The following is a 17,507-nucleotide window of genomic DNA, read 5'->3' on the forward strand; positions in this document are numbered from 1 at the left end:
ACGCGCCAACTGTTCGCGCCTAACGACACTTCCGGCTCACCCCTCCTCCCTCTCCGCAATCCCTTGGCTTGGCGCTGTGTGGAGCTCTGCGCCACGTAGAGCGCGCCCCCTTCCCATTGGGGGCCGCATGCGCCGTAGCTGTTCTGAAGACGGATCTTAGATAGGGCAGGCACTCGCGTGGTGACGTCATCAGCACCGCTCTGAAGAAGGCGGGCGCCAAGCGCTTACCACACATCCCCAGTAGCTCGCCGTGATCGTATAGTGGTTAGTACTCTGCGTTGTGGCCGCAGCAACCTCGGTTCGAATCCGAGTCACGGCATCGTTTCAACAGCGATAGCACGGCATGGGGGCTCTGTGACATTTTTGCTGGAGGAGCGCAGGCAGCACCCGCTTCTTATGGGTCACAGGCAGCCTGGCACAAGGTCGAGGGGCACCCTGGCACTGGGGAAGGAGCAACCCAGGCACGGCTAGCTGGTTGGGAGGCGCCTGGTCACAGCCAGCACATTATGGGGGGCAGGGCGCTAAGGCACAGCCAGGCTGTTACCAGGGCAGGGGGAACCCAGGCACAGCCAGCCTTTTTCCTCAGGGTTCAGCTTTTATAGATGTGGTGGCTGCAGAGAGTGAGAACCAAAGACTAATTAGGAGGAGCTGGTCACTCTTTTAGGTGACTGGCTGGTACCCAGCCATCTCCTTAAAGGCGTTGGACCCACATTGCTTATCAAAAGAAATGTAACATAACTTTTATTAAAACACTTAAAAACAAAACCAAGAAAACATTTTGTGACCCCCAGACACCCCTGGGTGCCAGCTGGCAGAGAGCACTGTGAGTGCACAGGGATTAACCGTGATCCCCTGGATCAGATATCTGCATAACAGTTCACAGAAGGGGGGCATGTGAGGTCACTACCGAGAGCCAGGCACCCACAGGTCATCATACTGCGAAGTGTCTGTGCCAATAATATTTCAGGAGTTATGCATATCCTCTTATTCTATTTAATGTTAATCATATTTCAGTGGGTTCGGCTCTGTCGGCTACAGTCTCAAGTTCAACAAGATTTAGAGTTCATAGGAACACACGAGAGCATAGGCAAATAACACAATTACAAGAGCATCTATCTTTTAGCAATGTTATTAAAGTTACCAACAAAGCTATAAATGTCATAGCATATACAATTCCTATAGATACATATAATGAACTGGTTATACCTACTCACATCCTCCTAGATAGTGTTAGAGTCTGTTGGCCCTCCCATGAATTGATCATCAATGTGGGAGCGGTTCCTGCTGGAGTTTCCCATAGGAAGTTCTATTTTCCTGCTCTGGGCACCCCTTTTTATATTCAAGTATAAGAGGGGTAGCTGTGTTAGTCTATACCCACAAAAACAATAAGGAGTCTGGTGGCACCTTAAAGACTAACAGATTTATCTGGGCATAAGCTTTCATGGGTAAATAAACACTTCTTCAGATGCATGGACTGAAAATTACAGATATAAGCAAAAATATACTTTACCCCTGAAAGCTTATGCCCAAATAAATCTGTTAGTCTTTAAGGTGCCACCGGACTCCTTTTTATACTGTGAGTCTGTCTATACTGTGAGGCTGGCTGTGCTTGGGTTCCCCCTTCACCGGTAATCTGTACATGAAAGTGTCAACCCTCTCTTTCCTATTGGTTTGTGTCCCCTGGAAACACAAGGGATCCCAAATTCTATAGGCTGGGTAGGTTTTGTCAACATTGACATACCACCTTTGTCTGTGGTTAAGGCATGTGTTAGAGACAATATTTGTTCTTACAGCATTTTATGATTTAACTTTAATCTTCCCAGCTATACTTTCGCCATATTACCGATTGGTATCTCTTTCCCATTATCTTTTGAGTTATCTCTCGGTCACTGACTTGCACCATCATTTCTTGTCTCCAAGGCCTAAAATAGCTTAGCTAGAGTCTTGCAGGCCTTGACCTACAGGTTTTTGCGTTTCAGCTTGTCTTATTCATGTCTACTACATAGTTCCTCTGAATATTGATCAATCTTATATTTTTATAATCCTGCAAATCAACTCTAACATACAGAGAATATATGTAATATAACACACTGATTAATCATAACATCACATGATAAATGGATACTAAACTAAAATCACTGGCTACATATGCGTCTATACAGGAAATGGTGTTCTTAAGGTCTGGAAGTTAAGGCAGGTCACCAGCAGGTGATGTACCTCAGATGTGTCCTTGTCAGGAGGTAACAGACCCTTATCTCTCTGGCTGGCCATGTGTGGATTGTCTGCCTCTCAATGGAAACCTATTTGCATACTGTGTCAGATACCAGTCAAAAGATGGAGAAACCTACAAGAAAATCTACAGGAAAAAATCATCAGGGGGAAATGTCCTGTTTATGAATAAAGACAAAGGATGGAACGCATGGGATCCTGCACTAAGGAGAGAAGCTAACAGCATGTTTGTCTTATGAAAGGAAGGTCCCAGCCAGCCTGGTGGTCAAATGCTGCATGGACTTTGGGTGAGCATTGCATAGCTTGTTAATTAAGTCAAAGTTCTTCTGGAATGCATGTTATGATTCTACTTTATATGTAATCATTTCTTTCCAATACTTTTACTTGCTATTACTTAAATCTTTGTTAAAATAAACTTTTCCTTACTTTCACTATAAACCTATCCAAGTGCTATGTGAAGCAGGGCGGTGAGCTGAAGTGGAACTGGTAAGCTGGATCAGTGACTCTGTGAATACTGTTGCAGAGTAGCAGCCATGTTAGTCTGTATCCGCAAAAAGAACAAGAGTACTTGTGGCACCTTAGAGACTAACAAATTTATTTCAGCATGAGCTTTCGTGAGCTACAGCTCACTTCTTCGGATGCACAGAATGGAACACACAGACAGGAGATATTTATACATACAGAGAACATGAAAAGATGGAAGTATGCATACCAGCAGGAAGAGTCTAATCAATTGAGATGAGCTATCGTCAGCAGGGGAAAAAAACTTTTGAAGTCTTCAAAAGTTTTTTTCCCCTGCTGACGATAGCTCATTTCAATTGATTAGACTCTTCCTGCTGGTATGCATACTTCCATCTTTTCATGTTCTCTGTATCTCCTGTCTGTGTGTTCCATTCTGTGCATCCGAAGAAGTGAGCTGTAGCTCACGAAAGCTCATGCTGAAATAAATTTGTTAGTCTCTAAGGTGCCACAAGTACTCTTGTTCTTTTTGTGAATACTGTGAGTGTTCAGTGGACCAAAAGATGGACACTCCAGGGAGATGCTTGAGGGCCTTGAGGATAGAGGGGTGCCTATCGCTAACTTCTAGAGAGAAAGAGTGAGGCCTAGAAGGGAGTGTTGCCCATGGCCAGAAGAGCTGGGGGGCTGACCACCTGGCAGGCACTGGCAAGCCTGCCTCATGCTAAAGCCAGGTGGTAGCGAGGTGCCACATAATGGGGTACTCTTGGAAGTGTTACACATATCACCAAAGCTCTGCTACTATTAATTCAAACTAAGAATATACATATCAAATCAAAGTCACACTATCATCATGTTAGTTAAATCATCAAATTAATATTACAAATAATTGATCCTTATCAATTCTAAGAAAGAATCTAAGGTGGCTATCCATTTGGCTATAAATCCCAACTAAAGAATCTTACCAAAGTCAGGCAGATCTTTAGTGTGGTGCTGGTCAAATAGTTTAATACTGAAACCAAATTATCTAATGTCTAAATCACAACTTCAGAGCCAGTTAGAGCTTCCTTTTTTAGATTTCAGTTCTAGGGTGGTGGTGTGAAGACGTGTCACACCGGCCCTGAGAGAGCTGAATTTGGCCAGCTAGGACCAGTCAGTCAATTAAGCTGCAAACAGAGGAGACAGGTTGTGCAGAGCAGTAGTTCCCAACCAGGAGTCTGGGCCTGCTGGGGGGCTGCAAGTAGGTTTTGGGGGTCCACCAAGCAGGGCTGGCATTAGTCTTGCTAGGGCCAGGGCAGAAAGACAAAGCTACAATGAATGAGGCTGAAGCCCAGGACCCCGAGCCCTGCCACCAGAGACTGAAGCAACTTAGCTTCGCGAGGCCCCCTCTGGCATGGGGGCCTTGGGCAACTGCCCAGCTTGCTACTTCCTAGCACCGGCCCTGGCTTTAATATGCAGAAGAACAGTTGTTGTGGCACAAATGGGCTGTGGAGTTTCTATAACATGTTGGAGGGCCTCAGAAAGAAAAAGGTTGAGATCCCCTGGCATAGAGGTTGCTAGTTAGGAGGCCTGTAGTTTCTCTCCCTGAGGTCAGGGAAAAGGAAGGGGGATAGGAACCCCTGAGAAAGGGTTTACCTAGTAAGCCTAAGAGAAGGGTCTGACTAGGAAGAATGGAGAATAAAAAATGGAGAAGCACCATAGGAAGTAGTCCACAGGGGCAAGAGCAGTAAGGTTGGTGTAGCTGCAGACCTTAGCTCAGGGATGGGTAAACTACGGCCCGTGGGCCATATCCGGTCCATCAGGGCCTTGGATCCAGCCCACGGGATTGCCACCCCCGGGCACTGCGGGCCCCATGCTGCTCCCAGAAGCAGCCTGCACCACATACCTGCAGCCCCTTGGGGAGCAGGGACAGAAGGCTCCCTCTGCGCGCTGTCCTCACCTGTGGGTACCTCCCCCAAAGCTCCCATTGCCCTGGCCCCGCTGTGTGCCCTGTCCATCCCAGACCTGCTCCAGGTAAGCGGCGCCAGGCCGGACCCACTCCCCAACTCCTCCTGCACCTTGCAACCCAAATCCCTGCCCTGAGCTCCCTCCTGTACTCTGCACCCCCTCCTGCATCCCAACATCCTTCCCTGAGCCCCCTCATTCATCCCGCACCCCTCCTCTGCCCCAACTCTTTACCCTGAACCCCTTCCTGCACGCCACACCCCCTCCCACACCCCACATTCCCTCTGCATCCCAACCCCCTGCCCCAGCCCTACATTCATGGCCCTGCATGCAATTTCCCCACCCAGATGTGGCCCTCAGACCCACCCCACCTTAGCTGCTTACTACAGATATAGGCACCAACTCCATGGGTGCCTGGGGCTGGAGCACCCACAGGGGAAAATTGGTGGGTGCTCTGCACCCAAAGGCAGCCAAGGTTCCCCCCCCTGCCAGCTCACCTCCTCCCATGAGCATGCCGAGTACCTACTTCTCCCTCTAGTTCCCAGCACCAGGGCCGGTGCAAAGATGTTTCGCACCCTAGGCGAAACTTCCACCTTGTGCCCCCCCCAGCAGCTCCCCTCCTCTGCCCTGAGGCACTCCCCCCAGTGGCAGCTCCCCACCCTCCGCCCTGAGGTACCCCCCCGCCCCAGCTCGCTGCTGCTCCGTCTCCACCCCAAGCACGCCATCGCTGCTTCACTTCTCCCGCCTCCCAGGCTTGCTGCACCTAAGCTGATTGGTGCCGCAAGCCTGGGAGGCGGGAGAAGTGAAGCAGCCACGGCATGCTCGGGGAGGAGGCGGGGCAGGGGTGAGCAGGGACAGGGAGTTACCCTGCGTGCTGCCCCCCTTACTTGCTGCAGGCGGCCCTCCCTGCGCCCCCCTGCCCCAGCTCCCTCTGCCTAAATGCAGGTGGCGACCGGGGCGGCCGTAGATCTGCCCACCGCGGTCGCTGCCGAAGAAAATGGCACCCCCCAAATCCTAGCACCCTAGGTGACCGCCTAGGTTGCCTAAATGGTTGCACCGGCTCTGCCCAGAGCTTCCCACCGCAAAACAGCCGTTTCGCAGTGGCAAGTGCTGGGAGGGAGGGGAAACGCAGCATGCTTGGGGAAGAGGTGGGGCCAGGGCGGATTTTTGGGAAAAGAGACCAGTAGGGGCTGGAAGGGGGCGGAGTTGGGGCAGGGACTTCGGGAAGGGGTTAGAATGAGGGTGGGGGTGTCGAGCACCCACATTGCTGGGAAAAGTTGGTACCTATAACTATAGGGCCCTGGACTGGAACCCAGAGTAGAGGACAGGCCTGGTTTCCCAACAGCCATTGCAGAGAGGTATTGCTTTGGGGCAGTGAATAGGAAGAGAGCCTGAGTCTCTATGGGAATGACATAGGGTGGAGGGCATGAGACTGCCTGATGCTACTTGACGAGAGAGACTTCGAAAGACTCCCCAGGAAGGGGAATCACAGCGTGACCTGGATGGAGGGCCGAGTCATGAAGCAGCCATACAGCGAAAGCAGGAGGAGAGCCAAGGGCGCCAATAAGGTAGGGTGCGGGGGCTGCTACCCCCACCCTGAATTTCATACAGGAGGTGTGCTCCCAGGTGAAGCTCTTAACTGCACATGTGAGTTCTGCAGAGAGGTGCTTCTCCCAGTTTCTGTCCCTGGGGCAGGGAGTCAGTGTTCTGTTTACAAAAAGAGGCAGAGTGATTAAGATAAGAAAAGGCTGGTAATTAAATTAAGAGTCTGGAAGTCCTTAGATGAATCTGTAAAACAGGAATCCCTCTGCAGGGGGGCAGGGTTGAAGAGAGAATGCAGAAGAAATACAGCTAAGCCCTCTGGGCCAAGGTTACATTCAGAAAAGAGGAAGCTGTGAGGGGCATAAGTGAAAAGAAGGGGCTAAAATCCAGGGAAGGACTAGCAGTGGTATAGAGAAGTGCCGTTCTACCTGGGGTACTTATGTGGCCCCATCACTATAGTATCTGAGCACCTCACTTCACAGCGCCTCGGTGAGATAGAGCAGTGCTGTTATCCCCATTGTACAGGTGGGGCACTGAGGCACAGAGAGACTAACAACCAGATTTTCAAAGGTATTTAGGCACCTAGTAGGATTTTCAAAAGTGCCTAGAAGGTTAGTTGCTTTGTAAACCCCACTAGATGCCTAGCTGCATCTTTGGGTGCCTAAAAACCTTTGAAACTCTGTCCCTAAGGCATTCCAGGGGGGTGGAGGACAGAGGGGGAAAGAGAGTAGAACCCAGGTCTCTCAAGGCTAGATCCCTATCCTCTGGACCAGAATTTCTCTCTGCTGCAAAGAAGAGGCCTCTGATGAATGGGAGCAAAACTAAGAAGGCCAGTTCTCTGAGACCCCAGCAATGGTCCCGGGTGATTGGGAAGGATGTCATGGTTGACAGTATAAAAAGCAGCACAGAGGTCAGGAAGGATGAAGAAAGAAAAAGAATGAGAGTCAGATGAGAGGAAAGCACTTAACCACCAATGGGTGGCAGATTCTGCCCCAGGCTGACTTGTACAGCATGTCTGCTGTGCAATTTTAGATTGTAAATGAAAACCATTTTGTTTTGTCATTTTTTGTTCAGAGTTTGAGAAAAGAAAAGAATGAGAAAGTGTCATATGAGTGTCAGATGTGATTATATATCAAATTCTTAGGGTTTCAGCTGTATTCAGGCCACTTCCAGAACAAAGAACAGAAATTGCATCCACAGAGTCCATAAAGTTAACAATTATTGTCATGATTTGTATTATTCACTGGGCACGATCTGTGTGCTCAGCACTGTTCAGAATATGCCAGAAAATGGAGTCTCTGAGCCAATGCATATAAGATGTGTAACTCTGGCTCAGATGGGTCAGATATTGAAGTATGGAGTGTATAGTTATTGATCACAGTTGTTATCACATGTTCACTGTGATGTTTATATCTATGAGTGGAGGCATTGATGGCAATAGACGTTTTATTTGATTAAGGACTAGAAGATTTGACCCTCCAACTTTCTTTCAAGAGGAAGAGCTGTCCAGACCACCTGTACCTGTTTATTTTCCTTTCCTGCCTGCAATGGCCCTGATATACCTCAGAAGTCTCAATTTTCCCCCCAACTTTAAAACGTGGAATTTTCTTGGTGTTTGATTTAAAATATTCTCATGTGAAAACTGCAACTCAATCACTGTAGTGTTGTGTTTAAGACCCTTCTCGAAATTAACTAGCCTTTAAACAGAAGTGAAAGCAGTGTTGCCAACTCTTTTGATTTTTGTCATGAGTCTCATAATTATTGTTTTTCTTAAAGCCCCAGCTCCTGGAGTCAAGTGATATGTGATGATTTCAGCCTTCATTCTTAAAGAAAAATGAAGTTTCTAGCTCTTGCGGCTGTGGAGAAAGCTTCAAAATGTGATCCCCATGCATCTTAAAGGCTCAAAAAGCAAAATGTAAATTAAAAAAACCACCACATCTATTATTTTTACATAATATCATTATTTTAAAGCCAATCTCATGATTTTTGGTGAGCCTGATTCTTGATTTTTGAACATTTGGGGTTGGCAATTCTATGAAAGTGTCAGTTTCATTGCTGTTTAAAGTCATTTTCTAGTCTATTATTTGTAATGAGGTAACACCCCTAGTGCTCCAGGTAGTGCAGTATAAACTCCCGGAACCTTACCCTAATAGAATGTTTCCATAAGTTAATGATCTATTCCAAGCTTGATGAACTGCAAAAAAGTGATAGAAAGTAATCTAGATTTTTCTACAATTGTTCCAATTGTTGTATTCAAGAGTTAGTAACAAATTAAGAATATACATTAAAATTTTAAACCTATTCAGTGCCCCTTAAGTGACTTGACACAAGATGTCAGAACATGTTAGCATTAGAGCTGAGTAGGTCTCATATTTATTTAATTTTCTTTCTTTGTGTAGGAATTAGAAATTATTATCTGACAGGAGCACTGTATCTAAGTTATTATCTGCAAAAAAACAAGAGTTTTCAGGTGCTCAAGTAGCCTCTGGAATCATGGTTAAATTTGCCCCTCGCCCCCAAAAAAATCTGAAATGGCACCCCTGAGGAGAGTTGCAATGGTGGAAGAGTAGAAAGGAGATGCTGAACGTGGTGGAGCGAATCACCAGAAGGGGGAACCACTAAGCAGTGAGTTGAGCACCCTGTAACTTTACTGGACAATATTTAGGGCTGTGGGGAACTTTTCTTTTTGGCACCTTCCCCATCTAAATGTTATAGGTGATCCCAGGCACATGGCATGCACACAGTCATTTTTACTTTCACTCCACAAAACTAAAGAATATGAAAAGGGTGGGTAGTCTCGCAGCTAATAAATATAGAAAAAGGAAAAATAAGGTACTTCAGATAACGGGGCTCATGAACTCTTCAGTTCTCATAGTCTCTTTTGGAGTAGGGGGTGGAGCTGCAAGCAAGGAGCCAGATGTCAATATTCTGCTGGTGCAGCGTTTCTTATTAGCAGGCCTCCTTCAGGTGCCAAGAGACTGATCAATGGCTGGAATGGCCTGGTTGTTGATGTCATGACTCTCTTTCCCCAAGGAAACCCTGGGGGTTCTGGAACATCAGTCTGGCCTCGGATGGCTTGTTGATCCACTAGGCAGGGAGGCATCTTGGCCTTCCTTTGTACTTGCAGTTTATGAATTTCACCAGCTTTGCCTTGTAGAACCTCCCTCTAAGGTCTTTGGAGAAATCAGATGTGAGGCCAACCTTGGAAATATGTGACTTGGTCCAATCATGTTCAGGTCATCCATGGTGATGGTCAACTTGGAAAAATCCCATTTAAATTAAGTTTTCTAAAATATTTGGTGTTTTGCACACCACAGGTCTGTGAACCCAGGGGGCGCCACCTCAGACCCCCCCCCCCCCCCAAAAAAAAAATCAAAAATCCATGACAGCACTTTTGAGGAAGGTGGCATGGTCTTATTGGGTCTTAAGGTGACAGTTTACTGAAAGCTCTGTATAAAAATCCTGTAAAAAATAGCTAATTAGAAAAACCCTAGCAACAAAACCTGTCACTCAACATTCATTCATCCATCAGAAAAAAAAATTACTTTAAAGTTTAATCAGTTTAATCATTTCCAGATTCTTCTCTGCTCATCTAAACACAGACACATATTCTTTCAAGATCTGGGCTATTGATCAAACAATGTATCTTTTGGAATCTGCATCTTGATAGAGAAAAGTTACTTTGAAGCTTATCAATTTGAAACTCATTTAAAATATACTATTTTAATTTGATACAATCTCTGTGTTCCCATAAAAGCTGTTCTCCTCACAGAAGCACCAAAGCTGTTGGAGAAGGTACAAGATCACTGCAGCCTCCTGCTGCAGCCCCCTAAGATGCCCAGCATTGGGGCTCAGGTGGCATGTAGCCAATAGTTTCAAGTTTCTGTAATTTACACAGCTTGTCATTTGGTGCAAACACAGCAATGCTACATCCTGCAGTTCTGTCCCTGGCTCTTATGTTCGTTCCTTTTATAAATTCAGTATGAAACACACTGAAGCTGATAAGGTTATAGGTTAAGCTCTCTTTTACAAGTTAGGACATGCTAATTAGCACATGCAATCTTAACTCTGTCCCCCCGTTACAAATTATAACAGTCTGGTTGTATGTTATCACACTGGCTTTCATCTATAATATAACCTCACACGTTTTTTTTCCTTCAGTCTTCGGAGCCTATGAAATACCACTTTCTTAAATTCATATCTGCACATCCCATGGAACACTGAGACGTCCTCTATTCAATGGCAGTAGTCACTGGGCGTATGTGCACATTGCCAATAGCACACTGAGAGGGACACTAAGCTCTGATAGTTCAAGCTGCAGCTAAATTTCTGTTTTAAAACTGAATTTTTTACCTTCTCTAAAATTCCATGCAAAGGCAGGTTGTGTGCAAATTGGAATGTCTGCAAAGGGGCCGGACAAGACTTTATAAGGACATTTTGAAGTCAGTTGAACAAAGTGTTCCCAAGATAAGGCACCTTCAAATTAGCTGTTTTCAAAAGTCTAACCCACGACACAGACCTCTACACCTTGAGCTAAAGGGGTACTTCCTTTAACTAACAGAAGAGTCTCTTATGAGTGTGATGCTGGCAAACCAGGTGTCATCTTATGCCAAGGTCCCTAGGCCTTACTTGAATACTGACAAACACATAGCAGGAATTCATGTAGTTCACCTATGTGCTAGTATTGTTAACATAGGTATTAGAATTGTAAAATGTGCTAAGTGTTTAGACTTTATTGAATGCTTGCACATTGTCCCATGCATTAATCTCACTTATAATATCTGTATCCCATTGTCAGAGTCTGGGGTGCAATCGTGTCACCGCTTACCCTGGAACCTTGAGTGCTTCACAAATGCTTTGCTGTTGTAGCTCCCAACCTGGGATGCTCACAAGCAGCCTCTGGTGACTCCCTGAGTGTGAGCTAGACAGCCCTGGTTCAGCAGCTCTGACCCCAGCAGCCTATCTACAACCCCACTCTGGCTTCCACCAACCTGGGTTACTACTTATAGGGCAACCCCAACACACTCTTAGCCCTGAATTTTCCCAAAACTCCGTTCTCTGCAGTGTCCAGCCAAATCCTGGGCAGTTCAGAGAAATGACGAGATTCATGTGTTCCTTTGTAGATACACAAACACATCACAGATGATTAACTTAACTAGGGATAAGTACCCCCTTCCTTTTAAAATGAATGGTAAAAATGAAATACATTTGTTAACATACACAGGATTAAGTGAGTTCAAGTATAAGGAATGAAGAGAGAAACACATCACAGATGATTAACTTAACTAGGGATAAGTACCCCCTTCCTTTTAAAATGAATGGTAAAAATGAAATACATTTGTTAACATACACAGGATTAAGTGAGTTCAAGTATAAGGAATGAAGAGAGAAAGAGTTACATGTAAAACAAAACAAAATACATTTCTATAGGTCTGAAACTTAATTTAGCAAGATACAGACTTTGTTCAAGATGGTTTCTTGCTCCAGTCATTCTTCCCAGCCATGACTGACTTTCCCTCGGTTAGGATCTTCCACAAAAGTACAAAGTGCTGGCTTCCTGTGTCTTCTTAGGTGAAAGATCTTTGCCTAAGCAAGTTTCTCGCTTGCATTCTGTTCCAGAGACTTCAACTCCTCTTGGTTGAAGGACCCATCTTTCTCAGCTTGCAGGGGCTCTGTTCTCCTATCTGTCTAGTGCTGGATGCCAAAGATGGTTTCAGTGCTTGCCTGTATCTTCCAAAGTTCAATGAGCTTGTTTCAAGAAGCAGGATGATCTCATGCTGCTCTTACCTTCCTGCAGGCCTCCCATCCCCCTGTCTGATTTCTATGTAAATTGGGCTTCCATTGTTTCTGATTCCACCAGGCTTAATTTACATGGGAGACAGGTGGATGGCTGTGACATTCCCTCCTGTCTGGGCAGACTGTACAGCCTAATATCGGTGAGTATCCATGATTCCTTATATAGTGTTAACACAGACATTTCACAGTGATATTAATTACCAGTGCATCATTAGCTTTCAGAAGACCTCACTCTGTACACTTTTATAAGACAGTAATATTGTGCATAATCAGTTGTTTGAGCTACTTATCACTTGAGATTCAGCCCTGCACCCTGACCCCGTCTTTATAAACCAGTAAATTGTGAAGTGGATTCTTCTGAAAAGTAAATCCCAGACCAAAATTCTCTCTCCTGCTAGGTCTAGCTGCCATTCTCTCCTCTCCCTCGCTTGTCAGTGTAGCTTTGCTTCCACCCTTGTTTATGGATCTGTTTATTGCTTTTAGGTAAATTGAGGGTAAACACACATTCCTTTGTTTAAGATAGACTTGTTTAACAACTTCCCAAGGTACCTTGTTCACCCACACTTTAGTTATAATTCTAGTGTACAGTCATGACTCTTAATACCTGTTGTGTACAACATCACACAAGAATAATAAGGATCAGTGAGTTATTAATTTTCAAAGGATACATCATAAGGTATGTTTTGTACAAAGATTATTACAATGGTGTGTAGTGTGTGAATACAGGGGTGCTTACTGTCACAAACCTGTTATCAGGTAGGATTTGAGTGTTTGCTAATCTCCAACAGGAGGTGTTATCTCCTGCCCAGCAAAGAATCAAAGAGGAGATGTGCAAGTTCCCGCCATCAACTGCACTGGAAGGTCAGAGAAGGGGGGAAAGGGAATATCATTGACAAGGAGAAACTTTATCTCTATGCTGCTTGGACTCTCGAGGACATGGTTTTCTAGGCATAAGCAAGAGATCCCCAGTATTTTAGCCTGGGTTAACCCTGTGAGACACATAAAGCTTGCTTATTATAGAAGTTTCTTAACTTTTGAAATTTAAGATTGTAACTCATTTGTGTGTGTGGGCTTGTCTACATCACAAAGTTGCAGCGCTGGTGAGGGGGTTACAGCGCTGCAACTTAGGAGGTATACACATCTGCAGGGCATCACCAGCGCTGCAACTCCCTGTTTGCAGCGCTGGCCGTACTCCCGTTTTGTCTCGGGTGTAGAGGATCCAGCGCTGGTGATCCAGCGCTGGTAATCAAGTGTAGACACTTACCAGCGCTTTTCTTGACCTCCGTGGAATAAGCAGGTATCCCAGCATACCTGAGGATACCTCTCTGGTAATCAAGCAGGTCTCCTTCCCCGCGGTTTGCTCCGGTGTTCTCCGAATCCCCCCCCAAGCGGGTCTCCTTCCCCGCGGTTTGCAGGGGGGTTCGGGGAACGCGAGAGCAAACCGCGGGGAAGCAGGTCTCCTTCCCCGCGGTTTGCTCTCGCGTTCCCCGAACCCCCCTGCAAGCAGGTCTCCTTCCCCGCGGTTTGCTCTCGCGTTCCCCGAACCCCCTCCCCGCAAGCAGGTCTCCTTCCCCGCGGTGTGCTCTCGCGTTCCCCGAACCCCCGTGCAAGCAGGTCTCCTTCCCCGCGGTTTGCAGGGGGGTTCGGGGAACGCGAGAGCAAACCGCGGGGAAGGAGATCTGCTTGCAGGGGGGTTCGGGGAACACTGGAGCAAACCGGGGAAGGAGACCTGCTTCCCCGCGGTTTGCTCTCGCGTTCCCCGAACCCCCCTTGAAGCCGTCCAACAGCGCTGCAGTGTGGCCACATCTAACACCACTTGCAGCGCTGGTTGCTGTAAGTGTGGCCACTCTGCAGCGCTGGCCCTATACAGCTGTACTAATACAGCTGTAACAACCAGCGCTGCAAAATTGTAGATGTAGACATACCCTGTATGTTTACCTGCGTTAACTTTTAAATAACTCTGTTTTCTTTTCCTATATAATGCATCTTTATATAGTTGATTATAGGATTGGCTACAAGCATTATCTCTGGTGTGAGATGTAAAGTGCAGTTGACCTGGGGTAAGTAACTGGTCCTTGGGACTGGGAGTGACCGGAATATTGTTGTGAATTATGGTGTAAGGGACCATCTATCACAAAGGCAAGTTTACCTGGGTGGCAAGATAGATTGGAGTACCCAAGGGAACTGTTTTTGTCATTAATGTATGTGCGGTTTGGACATTGTGAGGAGGAGTGCCAGCAAAAATCCACGAAGAAATAAAAATGTTCATATTCTTTGCAGGGTGGGCATTAAATAAGGCAGGGGCCACATGTTGAATGAGGGAGATAAAAATAAAAATCGCACAGCTACCTTGCACTCTGAGCCCAATCCAACCTGGGCAATGAATGAGGTAGAGGTCCTGTGGAAAAAATTAGATATGATCACATAATTACAGATTGCATCATGTTGTTAGTGCTGCGGAGTGTTGCTGATGCAGCCGAGTTGTAAATGCTGCTAGTGCTGCTATTCTTGGAGCTCCGGCATTAGCTGCGCTAGCAGAGAATGAATCATGTTGGTTCAGAAGGCCTCGAAGTTATTCATAAACAAAGACCACAAGCTCAGTCCGGTGGCAGAGGTGCTTAGCCAAGTTCATTGTCAGCAATGCACAGTACTAGCACCCTGTCCAAAGGGTCACAGGGACACTGACACATGTATGCCAGTGACAAGGTAAAGGCTCGGTCAGAATAACAGGATGCTGTTCCCTTGGCCAATACAAAGATGTCCCAATACTTCTCCTTTTGGGCACTGATACAAACAAGTTACATATTATACTGCAGATATTGTTAGTTATCACTAAAGCTGCAAATCTGTCATGGAGGTTACAGAAGTCACAGATTCCGTGACTTTCTGGGACTGCTACAGCTGCAGCTGTCTGTGCAGCTGACCCCAGGGCCACCCAAGCAGCTGGGGTCAGCTGCACCAGCCGCTGGTAGGGTGGCCCAGGGGTCAGCAGCTCGGGCAGCTGCTGGAGCTGCCCTGGGGCCAGCCGCACTGGCCACTGCTGCAGTGGCCCCAGGCAACTGGCCCAGGGGCTGCTTGAGCAGCTGCTGGTACCGCTGGCCCTGAGGCTGCCAGAGCAGCAGCGGTCCCTGGGACCGCCCCAGAGGCCGTCGGAACAGCAGTCCCTGAGGGCCTTGGAGAAGCAGGCAGTGGGGGGTAGGCAGACCCCACTGTCAGAGCAGGGGACAGTGGTTGGCCTGCAAGCGCCCTCCACCCCCCAGAGCAGCGGCACCCCAGGAGCTGTGAAGTTTTAGTCAAGGTATTTATAGTGAAAGCCCTGGACAGGTCATGGATGTGAATTTTTGTTTATTGCCCATGACTTGTCCATGATTTTACTAAAAATACCTGTGACTAAATCTTAGCCTTAGTTATCACCTTTATATCTCGTACCTGCTAGTTTGAACAAAACATCCTCATCCATTACCCTGTCATCCCTTCCTTCTGAGGGGTCGGTGTGTTTCTGTACAATCTTTTGGGAATTTGTTTACGTAGGTACTTGGGAATGCTGGGTGCTCCTGTACCATCTTCCCCAGTCAGGAATGTGCTTGCTTGGTTAGCCAGTACCTGGTGTGTTACTACTCTGCCAAGCTTAACAGCTGCTTCATACTCTTAGTTACAGCTAGGGCTCCAGCAAGGCCTACCTGTCTGTCATAAACAGATAGCTAAGGGTTAATGTCTCTTTCACCTGAAGCACCTGACCAGAGGACCAATCAGGAAACCGGATTTTTTCAACTTTGGGTGGAGGGAATTGAGTGTCTTTGTCTTTGTTTTCTGGCTGCCTGCTTTCTCTGAGCTTTGGAGAAGTAGTTCTACTTTCTAGTCTTCTGTTTCTGAGTGTAAGGACAAAGAGATCAGCTAGTAAGTTATATGGTTTCTTTTCTTTGGTATTTGCATGAATATAAGTGCTGGAGTGCTTTGATTTGTATTCTTTTTGAATAAGGCTGTTTATTCAATATTCTTTTAAGCAATTGACCCTGTGTTGTATCATCTTAATACAGAGAGAACATTTGTACTTACTTTTCTTTCTTTTTATATAAAGCTTTCTTTTAAGACCTGTTGGAGTTTTTCTTTACTTCAGGGAAATTGAGTCTGTACTCACCAGGGAATTGGTGGGAGGAAGGAATCGGGGAGATCTGTGTGTTGGATTGCTAGCCTGATTTTTGCATTCCCTCTGGGGGAATAGGAAAGTACTTTTTGTTTCCAGGATTGGGAACAGAGAGGGAGATTCACTCTGGTTGGGTTCACAGAGCTTGTGTCGGTGTATCTCTCCAGGAGCACCTGGAGGGGGGAAGGGAAAAAGGATTATTTCCCTTGGTTGTGAGACTCAAGGGATTTGGGTCTTGGGGTCCCCAGGGAAGGTTTTTCAGAGGGACCAGAGTGCCCCAAAACACTCTAATTTTTTGGGTGGTGGCAGCAGGTACCAGGTCCAAGCTGGTAACTAAGCTTGGAGGTTTTCATGCTAACCCCCATATTTTGGACGCTAAGGTCCAAATCTGGGACTAAGGTTATTACATGAGTGGCAGCTGGTGGGAGATAGACAGAATCCAGAAGCCAGTAGAAATATTATATTTTTCTTTTCTCTGCTAAGGGCTTTTTAGCAGAGAGAAACAGTTGGTTTTAAAAGGGAACCAGAGAGAATTTTTTTTTCTGCTCTCTCTGGCAGTTTGTGGCTTGCATGTTAAGGGTCTTTTGTCATGCAATAGCCCTCCCATTAGGAGGCAAGTACCAGCACTTATAGGCATGCAAATAAAGTGGTTTTTCTGGTTTCCCTTCATTGAACATTAGCTAGAGAGAGAAAAGGAAAAAAGCACTGTTGCTAGGCAGACTCCAGGAGGGAACAGAGCCTGCAGTTCAGAAGATAAACACCGGAGGGCACCCCAACACAAGAAAACAGGAACCATGACTTCTAAGGCAAAAATTGACGCCGAAGGACAAATCAAAGAAGCTGAACACAGGCGACAACTGGAAATAAAACAAAAAGAGATGGAGATGAAAGAAAGAGAAGAACAGATCAAAGAGGCAGCCTACCAAAGAGAACAGGCAGCCTACCAAAGAGAACAGGCAGCCAAAGAGGCAGCCAAGGAGGCAGCACACAAAAGAAAACTAGAAGAAGAAGAGGTGGCCTACCGAAGGAAACAAGCAGAAGAAGAGTTGGCCCACCGCCGAGAAATGGAAAAGCAACAAAAAGAAATGGAAGAGAAGGAAAAACAGAGGAAACATGAGCTGGAGTTGGCAAAAGCTGGGCTGCATGTGCCAGCCAACCCTAACAACCCGGCGCCAATTATTGCTCCACAGCACAGGAAATTTCCCACCTACAAGGCAGGTGATGACACCGAGGCCTTCTTGGAAAATTTTGAAAGAGCTTGTCTTGGGTACAAGATTCCCGAAGACCAGTAAATGGTAGAATTGAGGTCACAGCTCAGTGGACCTTTAGCAGAGGTGGCAGCTGAAATGCCTAAGCAGCAAATGAATGACTATAAACTTTTTCTAACCAAGGCCAG

The 17,507-nt window shown here is 46.4% G+C and overlaps 1 non-coding gene across 1 annotated transcript; it reads left to right on the forward strand.

Moving 5' to 3' along the window:
- Positions 1–247: 247 nt before the first annotated feature.
- TRNAH-GUG (transfer RNA histidin (anticodon GUG)) lies at positions 248–319 on the forward strand. The gene has a single exon. It is a non-coding gene; the product is annotated as a tRNA-His (tRNA).
- The last annotated feature ends 17,188 nt before the right edge of the window (positions 320–17,507 follow it).

This window comes from Gopherus flavomarginatus, chromosome 9, assembly GCF_025201925.1.
Source record: "Gopherus flavomarginatus isolate rGopFla2 chromosome 9, rGopFla2.mat.asm, whole genome shotgun sequence".
In the NCBI taxonomy this organism is placed as follows: Eukaryota; Metazoa; Chordata; order Testudines; family Testudinidae; genus Gopherus; species Gopherus flavomarginatus.